This window comes from Perca flavescens, chromosome 11 (assembly GCF_004354835.1).
Source record: "Perca flavescens isolate YP-PL-M2 chromosome 11, PFLA_1.0, whole genome shotgun sequence".
NCBI lineage: Eukaryota > Metazoa > Chordata > Actinopteri > Perciformes > Percidae > Perca > Perca flavescens.
Window position 1 is genome coordinate 11115209 of NC_041341.1, and position 14395 is coordinate 11129603.

Sequence of the window (14395 nt, forward strand, 5' to 3'; positions counted from 1 at the left end):
CAGTCCATTCACACGCATCTTCTGTCACAAGGCAACTGTTTGTTTCTTATTTCAGTGGTGAGACAACCATAAATGAGAATAACCAGGTCAGGACATTGAACAGTCTGCTTCTGAGTCACTAGAGGGCAGTCTTGCCTTTTCTGAAACTGGTTCCAGATCGTCCCGATTGGTATCTGGGCTCATATCCTTGCTCCATGTTCGGAGCTTACATGCCTCCTGCTGCAGCGCTCAGCCCATAATGGTTGAGAGTCCGGTGCTGGCGGCTGGCCACAAGTCAGAGATCCTGAGGGCAGGGGTCGTCATCTCTGCACCGACTGCACATATATCCACACATGGCATTACTGGCTCTTTGAGTGCTGATCAGCACTAGGCCACATTTTCCTACAGCCAGCATGTGTGTTTGTTAAGGAGCACACTGTATTTTGCTTTGATTGTCTGGCATTGACAAAGTTTTTGCGCTTTTTGTAGGTGGCGTGCGCTCTTCTTCATGTTTATCCTTTACTGCTTATGATAATTATCTAGTTCTTATACTTTTCAATCCAAATTAAAAAAAAAGTAAAACACATCACTTCCTACGTGACAGATGATTTTTCCCTGGAAGGAGCTACCAGACAGGCATACGTGTTATTTTACAGCCCGTATTTGCATTACATTTTGACGGACAGGAGATAGTGTTACTTTGTGGTCCACACTGCTATAGTCTGTCATCATATGGTCTGCATGATATTATATACTGCAGGGTACGATCAACTCGTAGCTGCTGACTTGATTTGGTGGCCGGTGAATGTGATACGAGCTATAAATGTGTATGACCCGTACCCATAGATAGATATTGTTGGCAGTGACAGGCCTCCTGTTACAACAGCACTATTCCTCTGTTGAACAGTTTGCACTGCAACTCTTTAACAGTCTGACTGAAGTGGAGTGATATAACTACCTAGAGAACTTATGTGTCCATTATTTATTTATACTTTAAAAAAAGGAACATATGCAGTGAACTTGGCATCTCACTTTGTGTTTTTTTTTCCCAAGTTAAACTACATTTAAGGTATGCCATTTTACAACATAGAGTGTAGATGTATTTAAAAAAAATTACAGTAATATATATATACTTTTTTAATGTAAGTCTTTGGTAGAAATGAGAGTAGTTAGACCAAAATAGTTATACTTTTTTCAATGAAATTCCTTGTTCAGTTAAGATACCTTTCTGACCTCCTGAACTGAATGAAACCCCGTCAAAACTAAAATGAATAAAATTATAAAAATTAAGTAATTAAGTACATTTACTCTAAGTACTAAGTACTGTACTTAAGTACAATCTTCAATCCCTTGGTAACATTCACAAACTGGCAGTATAGTGGTAAAAAATAATCCCCACCTTTACCAGCTGCAACATTAAAGTGATGAACACATTAATGCATCGATAATTTTAATTCAATAATATATGTTATTCTGAACTGGGACATTCTGCATGATGAGTACTCTTTGTACTTTAAGTATATTTTGATGCCAATACTTGTACTTTTATTTAAGAGAATTTTAGCATGCAGGACTTTTACTTGTAACAGAGTATTTTTATTCTTTATTATTGCTATGTTTACGTAAAATATCAGAGTACTTATTCCACCACTGAAAGCTACAGTAACACTAGACTATACTATAAATACTAGCCATTATTGCCTTATAATTTATGCAAAATTACATTTCTAGCTCTGCCTTGAAATCAGTTGCCATTTTTGCTTTCGTTGTTTGAGAACCTTGTGATGCAATTTCATCTTCATATTTTCACTTTATCTCAGGTAATGCGTCTTCCTATATGGCAACAACAAGACATTTTGTTCTAACCCTTCAAATATATTTAATCTACCAAGCCAACTGGCTCATCAAAATAGCTTCTAATGTCCAGGAATACTTCCCAGCAGCACATTTTGCTTCGTCTGTCTGCGATGACCTCAGCACCGTCAAAACGGCATCCAGTCAGACAGCAGGACAGCTTCAACTGACAGGCAGGCCATCCATCAGCCTGACAGGCCACCAGTCGTCCCACCGACGGGCCTCGTGTTAAATCTGTGTCCAGCACTCATGAATGAGCCCATACCTGCGCTGAGATATGAGGTGGCAGGTCAATCGGATGAGACGCAGTTGTAATGTGGCAGCAGCAGCAGCATGGTGGGAGGGGAGGGGTGGGCGGTGTCTGCTGGGCGTCCAGGCAGGCCGCTGAGTGATGAGGTGATGGTGCATGCAGAGGCGGCCAACAGACCTAACTGGCCACTAACTGAACTGCATAGCTGCACACATACGGCCATGAATGTTTCCTTTCTCTGCGTTTGCTCTGCTTCCCCCCCCCCCTCAGCTGTCCTCAGGCCTTTCACACTGGTTTGTGGTGATCGTTCTTCTCTTGCAGCTGATTTCCTTCATATTCAGGTAGTTTCATAAAAATGAAGGCAGATGCAGTAAACACATGGCTTGAAATGTGTGGACTTGAAGTTGCTCAATGTGCAGGGGTGAAAATGAACAAAAACTTGACAAATATTTTTCAGTTGATTTGTGATAAAGTCAAAATTCTGAGTCAAATATAAGATTTCACCAATGGTGTTTTTCTGAAAATGCATTGAGTGTAACTGTAAGACCTGAAAGTCTTGGTTGCTTAAGTGAAAAATCTGCCTAAATCAAATCCCAGAAGTGCAATTAATCCAAAAGTAAATATTATTTCATCAATAAAAACTATTTTATCTATTTCTGTATAACTGTTCCTTTCCATGTCAGGGTTTTATTAGTGACTGAAAAAGTTGTCACTGCGTGTGTTGAGGGGGTCGGCAGCTCACCTCCTCTCATCTGCGCGGAAGAGGGAAACATGTTTTAATACCCAGAGTCTGCAGAGATCAGGGGAGAGGAAACTATTTTTTTCCTCCCGCGCTGCACCAAGGTCAGCACTCTGTGGGCTGTTATGAAGGCCCACACACACACACACACACACACACACACACACACACACACACACACACACACACACACACACACACACACACACACACACACACACACACACACACGCGCGCACATGTGCAACACACGTTTAGGCTCGTAATACTGCAGCACACACGCAGGCATTAAGTTAAGACTGAGGAAATGGACCTACATTTATAGAAAAGTGTAGAACATACCAAAATATTCACTTTAGACATGAGACCTCCAAAAAACTGCACACATCAGACATATTAGCTTATGCAAGACTATACACACACACACACACACACACACACACTTACAACCACCAATACCCCTTTTAAGAGCTCTCCCCAGAAATCCACATAGCTGATGTAATTAGTGATTTTAGAGCTCTGCACTTCATATTACAAGTCATAAACAGACATTCAATACTGGGCTTTGAGAGAGCTGTTTATTCTGGAGTTTTATAGTCCATGCAGGACCCTTCTGTGTTTATTCTCCGAGAACAATAATGCCACTATGCTCCCAGGCTGGAATGCTATTCATTTGTCCAATTAAACACAGAAAATAAATACAAAAATTGAGCCGACTTCTTCTGCCCCAATTTTGCTCCAAAAACACAACGGCACTGGGATTACAGGGTGATGTTGGCTGAACGATGAAATGACTGGATGTTTGTTGAAAGCTTAATCTGTGTTATTATGTTGTGTTTTTTTGGAACAATGGGACGTTAAGGGCAATAAACGTTTGTGCATTAAGAGCAAAATCCAATGAGGGTCTAACGAGAGCTCATTAAAAAGGATAAAGGGAGTAAATTTGCAGAAACTGAAGGCAGCCTTGAATAATGTGATTGTTAGTTCAGGGACTTTTTAAATCAAATGTGGCACAATCTGCTGAAAAATAACAGTTTGTATAACAACACATTGAAGGGAGCAGATCCATTTTATGTAACATGCAGTTACCGTGTGCTCACTGTTAGAGCCGTGATTTACGAGCAGGACGCTGACCCACAATCCTCCTGACAGACATGCAATTTCCTGTGTGAGAAAACACTAACTTAATCCATACAGCAAAGAAAGCCATGGACAGAAACTATTTGTTCATGAATAATAGTCAAACCACTAGCAGACCAAACAGTTAGACTGTCACTGCTCGAGAGCTTCAACTCATATTTTCCTATGAAAAACCTCAGACTATTTACTTTTACGGTATTTCCTGTGAAAATCCATAAACACCGACATCACAATTGGCCTGCAAAGTTTACCTACTTCATCTAATTCCACAAATCTGGGAGGCACACACCATAAATATTCTGCACACACATCAAAATGCACGGCCATTTTTACGTCAGAGTCAAATGCTTCATCAAAGCTCTGACATTATCGTAAATCTTCCAGTAAATTATAAAAAAAAATACTCAGTGCAGTGCGGTTTAAAAAAAGGGATTAAAAAGGATGCTTATTATGGAAACAAGTGTGGGCAACAGTGTTGTCTTTATTAGGACAAACTAGCAATTCAATTATTATTTTTCTTCAACTCTCACAGCCCACAACTGGTTTATCTGTCATGTTTTAGCATTAGATGCAAATCATCAAAGTCACATCCAAAGACTAAAAGAGGTACTGCAAATCGTGTTCCCCTAAAACATTAGGTTGTAAGTTATAAGGGAAATGTTGGGCATTGATTTAATAAATAATAAAAAAGTCACAAAACAACTTAAAATGTTGTGTCAAATGGATACAAATCATTGGCCTATATGTGCCAGAGTAGGTTAAAATAAGAGACAATTAAAGTGCTCATATTATGCTCATTTTCAGGTTCATAATTGTATTTAGAGGTTGTACCAGAATAGGTTTGCATGGTTTAATTTTCCAAAAACACCATATTTTTGTTGTACTGCACATTGCTGCAGCTCCTCTTTTCACCCTGTGTGTTGAGCGCTCTGTTTTAGCTACAGAGTGAGGCATCGCACTTCTGTACCATCTTTGTTGGGAGTCGCACATGCACATTAGCTAGGTAAGCACTGCTAGCTGGTCAGTTGCAGAGTATGAGGGAGTGCCACGCTAGCAGCTAGGTGAGCATTAGAACGTGTGTTACAAAGTGATGCACGTTTGTCACGGAAGTAAAGGCTGGACTACAATAGAGCTATTTGGAGCAGTTTGTGAAAAGTGTTTTCTCTGGAAGATGGTAAGTCCCTTTGGGCTTATCACTTTGTAAACCTATAACATGCACAAAAAGATATATAACACAATAAAGGAAAGGGAAAAAGCCAAAAAGCATAATATGAGCACTTTAAGTGCTCATATTATGCACTTAAGTCATGGTAGTCATGGTAGGCAGAACAAATGATCACCATGAATAGTTAGTTGCGTTTTTATGCAAAAAAATAAATACATTTTTAATACACCTGTTTTCAAAAACCCACCTGTCTACAGAAATCTCATCACTGCTTCACTTTTTGTTTCTCTGCAGACCGTGTGTTGTAGTTCCTTGGTAGTTCAACACAAACCCAAACACACAGCCAATTACTGCTTTCAGTGGGGAGGTCCACTCACTCTGGTGACCCCGACAGCCTCCAGGGCATTAAGACAGACATGATCAGTGGTCCATCCCTGCAGCCGGTGTTTGGTCTAGCATTGGATCAAGGTGTCTCAAACTACTGTGGACCCAGCAAGAGGAAACAAGGAATAATCAGACAAAATGAGAAAAGAATGTGAAGAATGCCTGTGAAGTCTGGTTGGTGGTAAAGCCCTCCATCTGGATGAGGTACGACGCTTAAAGGTGAGAAGGTCAACGACTGTTTAAGCCTTTAGCAAGGATATGGTTATTAGTCTGGAGCAGGAAGACAGCTTGTGATGGGACGGTTGCCATGATGATGGAGTTATAAAATATGGAAGTTCAACTCTCTCCTCTTAGCGACTACAGCCAAGTTGAACTGCTAAGGTTCAGATTTGACACAAACTGAGGCAAAGATGCAATGCATCAATTAAAAAAAAAAATGCCTCAACTGGACATTAGCAAGATGATTGAAATTAGAGGATGGATACCCGAAAACGCGGCCCAATCCGCACTCTAATTGAAATCACACATAGACATAATGGTGAGACGTTTGGGCCCAGAGGAACTTAGAGCACAAGAAAGGAGAACCCCATTATGGCTCCTTCATGGTGATAAAACATAACCCCTGTGTAAAGGACTGAGTGTTGTAGAAAATGTACTCAAATGCATGCATTTTATTTGGGTGCTACAGCATAGATATATTTCCTGTGTTGTCCTTTGAGAAAAACAAAAATCTGAAACCAAAAGGGAGAAATTTATATTTTATATTTTTTGGTTTCATGATGGCACTGCCTAGTTTTGCATTAGTTTGACGCCATCCGCCAACATACGTAGAAGGAGACTAGATACCATTGTTGAATATCGCGATAACGATATTACTTGCAATAAATAAACAGATGTTAAAATGTACTCAGTTCTGCCTTTCTACTGCTTTAACTACACTGCTAAATTACAACAACGTTTTGTTCAATGAAAAAAAAAGTAAGGTCATTATTTCCAACATTATTTTATTGAACAAAACAAAAACATTTAACACAAAAGGCACAATTAAAATAGAAGAATGAGTTACATTCTAAAGTTAATTTTTCTACTGATACTCTCTTTCCAACAAAAAAATTCTTGCAGAGGCACCGAGCGCGAGAGCGTTTTCTCCTATCCCGAAATGCTGTGTGGAGATAGGTTTGGCAATGTGAGGCTTAAACCTACATTGTGTATGTAATTTGTTTAGTTGATTCTTAGCAAAAACCCCTTTGTTCTTTCACAAATATGTGCTCATTCATGTGTAATTACTTCCACCAACTAATGAAAGTATTCTCGTACGCGTAGAATCTGCCATTCAGAATCATTCAGAATACATAGGAGCGAGCCGCTCGAATGACGGGCACCATGTTGCACCTCCATCTTTAAAATACATTAGCCAAAGAGGGACATACCTCCGCCTTTCGCGCTTTTACCCTCAGTGGCACCGTGACGAATGCCAGGGAGGAGAGAGAAGATTACTCGCGACTGCCGGCAGATTTGAAAGCCTGTTGAAAATGGAAGATTGAGCCTATTCTCTAGGTAACAGAGTCACCAAGGAAGTTAAAAAGAGAATTAAAACGACAGCATGACAGGCAAAGCAACAAGACCAAAGTTAATACTGGAGTGGCTTTTCCAAGATGGAAAGAGCTCATAAGGAGCAAGGATTTTAAAATGGACGCCGAAGTTGCCTGCTCTCTTCTCGAATGGTCCGACAGGCAAACAAAAAAACAGCAAGGCAGGCAGAAACAGGTAAACGGAAGCGTGGGCAGCCAGTCACTACAGCAAAACACAGGGACCGTAGCTGGTGTACTGTGTGTGCTGGGGAGCTGATTAGGGGATTGGGAACAGGTGTGGAGGTGGATGTTGGCGGAGGATGAGGGCCGGAAACACTTAAACTGTGTTCGAAACCGTTCCCTCATTCACTCACTCACTATTCCCTATATTTTAGTTTTTAGTTTCATTTTATTTCTGTGTCATGCCAAACATTTTGGCCCATCTCACATGGGATTACAAGACACCACAAACTTATTTAGCAAACGTCTTCCGGTTGCATATACAAATCATTCGGAGAAATACATGAATACAAATATATACATACATATATACTGTATATATACACACACACACACACACACACACACACACACACACACAAACAAACAAATAGTATATACAGACAACAAATCCTCATCTACAGATCATCTCGATAAAGAGCTTTTTTCCTCTTCTCCCAGGCTTTCTCAAGATAACTGGCTAATTTATATGTTTCACATGTAAACAGCCGTCTCAGTTTTTGAGCATCATCCATATTTACCAAATCAATCTCTGCTTTTATCTTACTACACAAAAAAGCATGCTGTTCACAATGACTATATAGTGTTTATTAAATAGTGAACTACATAGGGAAAGACCAAATTTGATTTTGGACACTGAAAATATCGCCCTGCATCATGTAAACAAACCCAAATAAAAATACTTCTAATACGTCCCTGAAACAAACCGAGCACTCAGGAAGATAGTAAAATGTTGTATATATATGTTGCATGCTACATTTCCACTGTTTAAAAACAAAAGTCCTCTTTTCTTTTCAGTTTTCGCGGGTGCTTCTTCTTCTCCTCCGGAAAAAAACGACCGCGTTGCATTGTGGTATACGGGAGTAAAATGTAAGGTACATCGAATGTAAACTCAAATTAGCAGTGCATTGTAGGTATTTTATAGTGGACTATATAGTGTATGAAAGTAACCGTGGAGAATTCGAACACCACTACAAAATGGCAAACCCACTAAATAGTGCACTATTTCCGTGATAGGGAACGGTTTCAAACACAGCTTGAGGACTACAAGGCGGGGAAATAGCATGATTACATTATGCTGGTGAAAAAGGCTAAACAGGAATGACTTTAAATCTATAAAAAATTACTCCAGGGGGATATAGTAGGGACAAAAAAACTACAGCGTGTGGTTAAATAACATTAAAGCCCATTTAAATAATAAGGGAGGAAGAAGCTAATTCCCTACATGATAAACACTCAATAGTTTATTGTGAGTCGATAGAGTTATGAGTTCACTTTATTATATTTGATGTATCCCTGACAGATGTAATAAACATAAGGCTAATTTACACATGCATTGTGTGGGTGCACAAGCTGTTGACACTACATTCGGTATAGAGTCGTTTTTTTGGGGGCTCTATGGTCTATATACAGTGCATAGAGTGTAGACATTTTACACCTCAATTTTGTACCCTCAAATAAAATGTCAAGTAACTATAGTGCACTAAAGTGAATAAATAATGTTCTCGGACACATTTTGTAATCTGTTGGTTTTTCATGAGACAAAGTATGTCTTTTCCCCACAATATAGCATACCTGTAATGTCATTGATTATTGTTTGATTGATTTTACCCAATGGAGTTGACTCACTGGAACTATTCCAAGTCCCTAGTTTTCCTGTGCAGCTCCACCATTCACATCTATCTTGCAAGAGATCTGCTTATAAAACTACTTTGCGGTTGCCATAGTGTGAGCCACAACAAAATCAGGTCAACAGTCATGAATCCCAAATAATCACTAAACTACTAAAGCTGAATATGGAATTACAGCATAAAACCTGTAACAAAGCCAGATGAATGTGATATTAAAACATATTCCAGCGATTTTATTGGCTATATGTTCGCTCACAGCCATGCATGCAGGTCGTCTGTGACTCCAGAGTGAACCGTGTTAAAATCTGTCACAATATCCAGAATAGAGAAAGTCAAGAGTCTGAGATCTTTAAAAAAGGGCAGAGTGACTCCTAAAGTGAGTCGGATTCTGTGTCTAATGTTTCAGAATGGCCTTTTGGGCTGAGGAACAGATAAATGACCTGAGTAATGTAGTTATTTTATTCCCCTTTAAAATGTTTTTGTGGGGAAAAAAACGAGGGATGAAAAATAGCTGAGAGGGTAACATAGAGCCTGTCAACTCCCTCACCCCCACTACTAACATCACCACCACCACCCGGAGACCACCCAGAAAGAATAGTGAGGTGTCAATCATTTCATTTAGGGGATAAACATTGCAGTATTTTGTTTCTTAGTGAAGTATTGCTCCATATTTCTCGCTAACTCCCCTATAAAGGAGACTCATATATTGCTGTGGTGTACACATATTTTTTGTTATATGTCTGTGAGTGCAGGGGTTAATTTTTCTTTTGGTTGTCAATGTTTGTATCTAAATATTTCTTCATGGGAAAAGTAATGCTTGTTTTCAACTTAAACTCATTCAGACAACATGAATCCCACAACTGTTTAGACAGATTTTCTTCTTTCTCCATTTTGATATCATATACGCTGGCATTTGAAGCCTGAAAAACAATATGTCTATATCATGAGTTACAAGCAATTATTGATCTTAAACTCACAAACATGGCGTGCGTCTTCAGAGTGCTGCAGATTTATAGGCGATCTCATCGAAATACAGAGACAGTTCAGAATGAAGTGAGACTGATAAACATGATTAAGACAACCCTGCAGTGCTGCCCAATCATCACCGTGATAAAAACACAAACATCAGGGTCAGGTGAGGGCGCAGGCGGAGTGTGTCTCCAGAGTGTGTGTTGACTCTCAGGGACGAGTTGTCTGTCAGCGCAGAGGCTTGAACTCCAAGCTCGCTGTAATCCCTCTGTCAATAACTGGACCTCCTGCCAGTAACACACACACACACACACACACACACACACACACACACACACTGACCAACCAATTTACCGACCAACATCAGTCCAAAACATAACCTGCTGTCAGTCCAGACCACCACACAGCCTTCTGGCATCTGGCTAATCTAGGGAGATTTAAGAGAAGTTGATGTAAACAGCGTTGCTTTCATGTAATGACAGACAAAGTGATATACGATTACATATTGAAAAAACCGCTGAGGACCAGTCATGATTGAGTTGTGATGATAGGAGCTATTGTCAACATGGCAGCAGATGATGAAACCCCGACATGATGCACCGACTCTGAACACTTATTTGAGCAAATTCAACACGGAATGGACCAATTATGCTTTCATTCATTATGTTAATGTTAATGGTAATTGTAAGTGACAGAGAGGGTTTCCAGAAAACCCTGATAGTCCGATTAGTCACAGCAGCGGAAACACGGCCTATTGTCGCTTCTCGTGCTGAATACAAAACATCCAAACTCATCCAGTTTATAAAGGATCACACCAGTGGTTTTGTACTTGTTCGCCCATTAACTCCAAATCCCATACACTTTACATCATCTGTCATTTATCCACAATACATTCAAGTTTCTGCAAGTTGATTTGCATACTGTACTGACATGAACTAAAACCAGTGGCTGCTTGGAAGGCAGAAAAAACAAATGTATCAGTCTGCAAAACGTTCGGCCGTAAAGTCTGCATGGTCTGTAGCAAATGGGTTAAAACGTTCAAAACCACTGGTATGGTAATTCAAAGAGACGTTAGCGGGCTGTGCTGGCAGTTACCTGTGACCTTACAGCTCAACGTCTAATGGTTAGAAATTGTGTTACTATATGTATATAAAATCCTTGGACTTCTGCAATTTGATACTGAGAAATGCACAAGAGAGCGGAAAACAGAGCTAAAACATGCCAAGGGCATAATAATACAGAGGTGCACTCAGCAGGGTACATAACAAAACACGGAGGGTCACAGTAATAGGTGGCCTGTGGAACACTGTAACTCTGCTACTTGGACACAAGTATGTGGTAATGTGAACGTTTCTTGTATATGTGATTGTTGAATTCCAAAGTCATGAGTATTAATCTGCTGCTATAACAGTCTCCACTCTTCTGGTTTAATGCTTGAGACAAGATTTTAGAACCTGGTTTCAGGGATTTGCTCCCATCTAGCCACAAGAGCATCACTGAGGTCCAACGCCAATGTTGGGGGATAAGGTCTGGCTCTCAGTTAGGGTTCCAATTCATCCCAAAAAGTGGCCAGTCAAAACTGTGAACACAATTTCTGTAACCCTTAAAAGTCCAGCGTAGCATCGACGCTACACTAGTCATGAGTGTTTGTGTGTCTGTGTGTGTGTGTGTGTGTAAAGACAGCACAAAACTGTATGATTGTCACATTGTCTAAAAAAAAAAAAAGGCCAGGACAATATCCAATAAATGGCTTTAACTCACTGAGGAAAAGGTGTATTTGTACCAAACTTTACATGGAGCGCCAAAACACCTAAATACACCTTTCCACAAAAAAAAACAAAAAAAACCTTGTTGACTATGAAATTATTCACTGGGAGTTTTTTTTGTCAAATATGGTATGGTCACACAAAGGTAATGCATAATGGTGACTTTCCACTGCTCCAGAAAAAAGGGTTGGTCCCCTGAATCAACGCTTGACACTAACTGAAAGAATAAGCTCACAATTGGCAACAATTTTAAACTATGACGAGACATTTCTTGGAACTTGTTGTGTTCAGCATTACGGTAGGATTTCCACCACACGTCCACATAATATTGGACATCTAGAGTCAGGGTGGTTACAACAACCCCTGTGCTGTTAAAATGTCTTAATGAATCAAGTTGTTTCACAGTCAATGTAAAAAGCCAGAGTGAAAATGTCAAATATAAAAAATATGTTCCTCATAAAACAAACGTTCTTGACTTGAGGGCTCTGCCACACACACACACACACACACACACACACACACACACACACACATACACATAGTGTGTGGCAATATCTTTGTGGGGGCCTGTCATTGACATAATGCATTCCCTAGCCCCTTACTCTAACCTTAACTATCACAACTAAATGCCTAACCTTAACCCTTACCCACACCATAACCATAACCTAATTCTATCCCTAATCCTACAACCAAGTCTTAACCCTCAAACAGTCCTTTAAATTTGTGGGGTCCAGCATTTTGGCCCCACAAAGCTGTCGGGACCCCACAAGTATACTGGACTCCCGGTTTTTGGACCCCACGAATATAGTAAAACAAGAACACACACACACACACACACACACACACACACACACACACACACACACACACACACACACACACACACACACACACACACACACACACACACACACACACACACACACACACACACACACACACAACCCAGTGGCCTCTGACTAATCCTATCAGACTAATGCTATCAAAACACATGCTGCCACACAGTGCCACAAGCGTGCACACACACACACACACACACACACACACACTCTAATCTTTCTATCCTTATCTAATAACACCTCTGACTTGGCCAGTATTGGAGACTCCTGGGGGGGTCCTAGCTCACAAACGTCACAAACGTCTCACACACACACACACACACACACACACACACACACACACACAAACACAAACACACACACACATGAAAGCCCCCTAGAAAAAAAGGGGAGAGGCACTGACTGCTTCATATTAGTGTTTAATTAAGTTAAAAGGCCTCTCTCCACCTCTCCTGCTCCACAGTCCAATAACTCAATTGAAGTTGTCTATTCTTTCATGGCTCTGAGCTGCAGCGTTCCTGCAGCCTGGGATCACGGGCCATAAAAAGCAGATTGTGGCATCACCGCTGCAGCCCTGACAGACGCCTCCGGCCATAGCTGATGTCTCACTCATGTGATTAACTCAATAAAACTATTACAGAGAACCCCCTCTATCCACAAACCTTTCTCTCGCTTTGTCTTTGGTGCCCCCTCTCTTTTGTTTTCTTTTCATACTACCTGCTCTCTTTCTCATCTCCGATCAGCCCTGACAGTGTCCAACCTTTTTTTCTTTCTGAAGTTCAGGTTTTACCCTCCGGCCAAAAGTTGGGCTTCACTGCTGCCAAGACAAGCAGGTAGGGCTCTTTTATCCTAAATATTGAAGGATGAAGCAGGCAGCCAGAAAATCTGATTTGTTTTTTCAGATCGAATCTTTAACATTGACTGTCCAAATTTTAATATACAGAACAATATACAGTGTAATATCTTGCAGTTGTTTAAACGCCGTAGCCATCTTCTGACAGTTAAATCGTACATATAATGACACCATGGGGTTGACATGAAAAACTTTTTCAATATAGTCAAGATAATACCAATTAGCATGATACTGTTTTTATTTTTATCTATTCATCACTTAAAACAATATATGGCAGAAGCTGTTCTGTATTCTCCTGCTGGCTCTCGTTGTGTTTTGAAGTATAGGTAAGAGAAACAAGGTCATGGTCTTGTGCATGCAGCAGAATAAATAGTATGTAGATTGATGAATGCAATGTGGAAGTGCTAGTAACGCCCGGGAACTTTAAGCAACACAGAGAGAGTTGTATATAAGGCGAGGACAGTGTCGGCATTGCTCCACGGTTTGCTAATGTTTTAAGTTTAAAGATTGTCCAAAAAGGGGTACAATTTACTTGAAGGTGTCCACATAAGAGTGACATGACACCATCATGAACGTGTCATAAACATTATAAACAAGTCAAAAATGTTTATGACATAACGCTTCTGTTATTAAGTGTCATTCAGTTTTTGTCATGACAAGTTAGGGTTCATATGTCACAAGGTCTAACATACAAGTTGCCTAGCAAGACTACAGATTTGTAATTGATCTCTTCTTCCTCAGCAGATGGAGTTTGCTCAGTCTGGTCATGTACAGTATATGTGGGAAGATTTTAATGCCTATGTCACACCAAAAAACGCTCCTTTTTGGTCAAACTAGTAGTTTATCGATGCTATTGGCTGCCTCTGTCAGTTACGTGCCGCTCATTTTCTTTTTTTGAGAGTCTGCTGTCAAAGTAGGGCTGGGCAATATATCAATATTATATTGATAAATGAGGCTAGATATTGTCTTAAATTTTTGATATCGTAATAGTGCATTATGACACCCAATAAGTGTG